This window comes from Arachis ipaensis, chromosome B6, assembly GCF_059453495.1.
Source record: "Arachis ipaensis isolate K30076 ecotype BB chromosome B6, ASM5945349v1, whole genome shotgun sequence".
Taxonomy (NCBI): domain Eukaryota; kingdom Viridiplantae; phylum Streptophyta; class Magnoliopsida; order Fabales; family Fabaceae; genus Arachis; species Arachis ipaensis.
Window position 1 is genome coordinate 127,949,124 of NC_142441.1, and position 5,496 is coordinate 127,954,619.

The 5,496-nt window shown below is 33.0% G+C and overlaps 1 pseudogene; it reads left to right on the top strand.

Annotated features, from left to right (window-relative positions):
* The first annotated feature begins 2,250 nt into the window (after window positions 1–2,250).
* LOC107647347 (flowering locus K homology domain-like) lies at window positions 2,251–3,887 on the top strand (annotated as a pseudogene).
* The last annotated feature ends 1,609 nt before the right edge of the window (window positions 3,888–5,496 follow it).

Here is a 5,496-nt window from a genome sequence, read left to right on the forward strand (position 1 = left end):
TAGTCTTTAAGTTCCTGATAAAATGGAATTCTGTAAAACAAGACTTGCTAATATTGTGAAGAGTCCGAAAAAATTAGGTTCCAAGGATCCAAGGTATGTTCTCATAATATCTTGTATTATCTTGTGAGTTATTGATTTCAAGAAACAAATTCATCAACAATCTTCAATCTCTTGCTTCAAATTTTGAGCCATGCATTATTTTTAATAAATAGCCTTCAGTTGAACTCATGGTGTTGAAGCATTAATCTTGATTAGCTAGTACCAATAGCTATTTAGACTTCAATAATATGCTTAAATAGACATAAATTTAATTCCTAAATACATATACGATTTTAACCCTGACTTTAAAGAGTTCTTTTTTGCAGAAAATTTAAGTCCTATAACCTGGTCCATGCAAAATTCAATAGAATGAACAATTTAGCCACTAAGAGAATTTAACTCTTTCTTTTGTTTTTCATTCTTTGTTTAAAAGAACTATTAATGAAAAAAAATTAATTTTATTGGCTAATTTTTAAATAAATATTTATTTTAGAATCAAATCCAAATATATGTAGAATAGAAAAAGTATTCCTAAAGGTGTTGTCTATGTTATGATTGATGAGTGTAAAGTCCACTAAATTAAGCAAATTAAAGTCTTGAATGAAGGTGTCTGAATTTGAAGTTTACAGCAAGAGACACTCGTTACTAATCTATGGTCAAGTGAAGTCAACACTCAACAGTTGCACACCTTATTATCAATTCCCAATTTATTTGTTTGCTTAACATGATCGAGACATGATTTCTACATTTGATACAGTCTTGCTAGATAAATTGTTTCAATTGTAGATATCCCTCCTCCTCTACCTTTGCCAACTTAGCTCTAAAAGTTATTTCTTCACTTTTCTACTGGAGAAGACTACTCTTATGTACAGTTAAGTTTTTCTTTTGCAATCTCACAGTTTTCCAAATTAATTATAATAAAATGAACTGCCAAGTGAGCCGAAATAATGCACATTAGGGCAGAACAACTTGAAAGGTAGCTCAGACTTTATTTTCAATTATTGTTCTAGTTAATAGTGATGATAGATATCTATCACTGCTTCTGTAAGTTATATATCAAGATTGCAACAGTGAATTATTATTGTAAGGTTCTTGGAGCATGCTTTTCTTTTCTTGCTCTTCTTAACTAATGAATTTCCAACATGGTTTAATTTCATCTTCATTAGCTTTTGCCCTCAATTTTCAAGCAATTGAGAAAGTACAGCTTAACTATGTTGAAATCACCCAAACTGAAAGAGTGACAAGTAATCAAGTATATGCTTGAAATGTGTCTTGTTTTCTGCTATGTATCTATGTATGTTAATTGATGCTTAAGATAGATATATAAAAGTGTGAAATGGTAGTAGTAGTAGCTTTGTTTTCGAGCCCCGAGGAAAGTTTAGCTTATTTCACGTGGACAAGAAAGTTACTGAAGCCATCAACAGTATCCTAACATATATATATTCATCAGATGTGAAATTCTTTCTTTTCTACTACTAGCTATATAGCTAATAGCTTTCTTTTCTAATCAATTGAGAAGCAATGTAGGTTGGCCAATTAATATATTTACAAGGATTGAAAGGGAAGGCCATAAATCAATACAGAAACCTTTTTTGTGGAGGCTCGTGGCAAGGGCTTTGTCAAAAAGGATCTTAATAGCCAAAGGAACTTGTTTCGAGATATTTTAGAATTTTTTCAGATATTTAAATTTCACTTTATTTATTAGTTAATATTACTATGATAACCAAAATCATTCATCATCTTGTAAATCTAGTATTTAAGTGTTGATCTTACTTTGTTAGAGGTATTTTTCAACGAGGAAGAACCACTGAAGCTGAAGCAAAATTTGAGAAGCTCTTGAGAAGAATAAATGTGAAATCTGAAAAGGTTGACCTGTCAAAGAGGTATTATTATTTGGTCTTCATTAATTATTACTATTTAGTGGAGTGGAAGCCGGAGACTAAGTTAAACTTTAAATCTATTCAATATAACCAAAAAACTTGTAACGTTAAATTGTTCTAAGGACTTGCTACAAAATTGTATTCAAAGGAGTTGATTAAAAATGATCAAAGTATAAATTGATCAAAGTATCGTTAAGCCTTTATTATTGATTTGCTTCATAGAGCTCAGAACTAGTTATCTGCTGTTGGTGCTTGGAAAAACAGTAAGAAAGAAACTCTAGTTCTCTGTCAAAAGTTGAACTACTGGACAAAGAGGTGAGATCTCTAATACATGTTTGCTTCAAACCATTGTATTATTCTAGTTCTCTTTTCTTTCCCAAGTTTTTAACTATTGAAGTCACAAGTTTTCAACAAGATCATTCTGTTCAACAAGATAATCTGACTCGGCAGACACATTAGGTGCTGGGCCCTCAATTATCACTAGGCTTCTAGTTGCAGATACTCAAGCAGGAAGTCTGATTGGGAAGCAGGGTTCCACCATAAAATCCATTCAAGATGGCTCTGGTTGCATTATACGTGTTCTTGGATCAGGTTTGTTCCCGTCTATTTTCAATTATATTAGGATACCTTGCTTCCCATCTATTTTCTATTATATTAGGATACCTTGCTTATATTTGGAAACCAGTACACTTTACTTTTTCAGAATTATTTATCAAGTGGTCTTTTAGTTGATTTTATATGGCATATTCTCCCAATTTACATTGATCCCCCCCTTTTTTTTCCCTTTCCCTGCTGCATTAGTGATCAGACTGCTGTAATATAGTTGTTTAGAGAGTTCATTAATTTCTTGTTAGAAATGGCAATTATATGTTACCTTCACTTGATGAAAAAATATGCAAGAACTATTTATGATATTTAATCTTAAAAGGTTTTGGTTACTGAGTTTTAATTTTCTTGAATAATGTACTATTTAAAACAGAAAACCTGCCTATGTTTGCTTTGAGATACGATAGTGTTGTTGAAGTACAAGGTGAACCTACCAGAGTTCATAAGGCAGTTGAAATTATTACAGTTCATTTGCGTAAGTTCTTGGTTGACCGCGGCATAGTTGGATTATTTGAAACAAAGGCAAGTCCTTTTACCTCCCCCTCATTTTCTTTCCATGAAGCTAAAAGGTGCGAATGCAAAGACCAAAAGGTAGCTATGAAGTTTCTTTTACAATTTTACAATGTCTTGGACCTTTTCTAAATGTATATTGTTTGTGATACAACAATTTTATATGTTGTTTCGAAGTTACACATGCACCAACCATCTTTGCTAACAATTCTGTTGTCTTTTTTTTCACTGTCAGATGCAAATGCCAAATGTTTGAGTCAACTACAATGCACCCCCACGCCAACCTTGGGTTCCTCCTCCTCAAGGGTTTCCAGCTCCTGGTGGCGGTGGCCTACTTTTGCACCCCCTAGTAAGCAATATATGCCACCATTAATTCCCTATGATAATTATTACCCAACAGCCGACCTGCCTCCTATGGACAAACAATTCCATCAGGCTGCACTATCTGCATATGGCAGGGATCCTTTCGCTGGAATTCATCCACCAAGTGCACAACCACAACAATCTGATGCAACTAAGGTGTCTTCTTTTGCCTAAGTTGAGAATTTTTGTGGAGAGTGATATTCATTTGATGACTCATCGTATCTTGATTTTATGTAATTTCGTTTCTATTGCATAGGTTACGCAGCACATGCAAATTCCTCTATCATATGCAGATGCTATTATTGGAGCATCAGGTGCAAATATCAGTTACATTCGTCGTGCTAGTGGAGCAAGTGTTACGGTTAGGAGAGAAGGGGTGTGCCAGGCTTGATGACTGTTGAAATAAGTGGGACTACATCAGAGATACAGGCAGCCCAACATTGTTGTTATTTTTGTAAAACTTGTGGGATTGGATTTTTGATTTGTTGAAATATAATGTTATTTTTGGAGAATTCAACTTTTGATAATAGAAATCTTTGATGTTTGAGAGATTATAACAGTTTAAAACAGTCACTAAATACAGGAAAAAACTGTCGCAGGAATAAGTAACTTAGTAACGGTTTTAAATCGAAAAGCTGTCACTAAAAATATTGTGACAGTTTAAATAGTCATTAAATATGCTTAAAACTGTCATAAGAACTAGTAACTTAGTGACTAAAACTGTCATAAGAACTAGTAACTTAGTGACGGTTTCAAATCGTTGCCGAATATTGTGACGGTTTAAAATAGTCATAAAATATAAGAAAAAACTGTCACAGGATTTAGTAATTTAACGACAGTTTTAAAACGTTGCAAAATACAGTATAAAAAGCATCTTTACAAGTGTTACAACTTAGTGACGGTTTTATATTTTAAAAACCGTCACAAACAATTTAGCGACACTCCTTACCAACAGTGGTCCAAAACCGTCACTATGTCAGCTGGCGACCCTCAAATCTGTGACGCTTTTTTAACCGTCGCAAAACCATTTAGTGACAGTTTTAACTGTCACCAAGCATTAAAAAAAATCGTCGCCAAAATGCTGTTTTGTTGTAGTGAAGGTAGTCTTGCATGTGATGTGAATTTAGGTTGTGTTTGGTTAATGGGTGGAAGAAAATAAGACATAGACACAAATAGCCATATTCATAATAATATACAATTTTTTTGGTTGGTTCGGTAAATAATACACAACACAATACACAAATCACAATTATATTAAAATGTTAATATTATTCTTCTCTTTCTATCATCAACACTATATCACAGTAACATTGCATCCACTGCCCCCACTTCAATTTGTTACTTTTCTTTTGAGATTGGCGCAGTTACTACCAATATTTTCAACAACTTAAATATAGAAGCAACAAACTTAGATATAGATTATTATAAAAAATAAAAATAAACAATAAAATTCATAGCAGCAGCAAAATCTAATTCAACAAAAATGCGATAATTTAAGAAAACTTTAGATGCAAGTACCATCACAATTATATTAAATTAACGACAAGAACAAGCATGGGAAGAGATTAAGATAACTTGCGATTTGTGGAAAGAAGCAGCGGACCCCCTTCAGCGGTGTCATGGATCGGACCTCCTTCAGCAGCGCCGTTGATTGGACCTCCTTCAGCGGATCTCATTCTTTAAACAAACAGCACCAAAAGTATAGCAATCCTTCCTTCTCGACGACCAGCAATCCTTGTTTTTCTTTCTTTTTCTAAGGTGGCTAAATGAAAGAAGGGGAGATAGTGGGGTTTTTAATTTTTTATTTGAAGTATCGCAAACTGCAAAGGGAGATGCGCACGTTTTTTGTTTTTGGCTTTTAGCACTTTTTTTAAATTAGGTATAGTATATATAATTTTTAAAATTTTTGTGTTCCTATTTTTAAAGTTGAAATTTATATTTTTTTTAAAGAATAATTTAATTTTTAATAAAATTTAAAACAGAAAACCACAAGCAACTTTGCAACCTAACAATTTAGCAAGTTAAAACAACACTAGCCCAACAATTTAGCAAATTATCAACTTAACTAGTTCAAGAACAGAAAACCACCAGGGCTGGA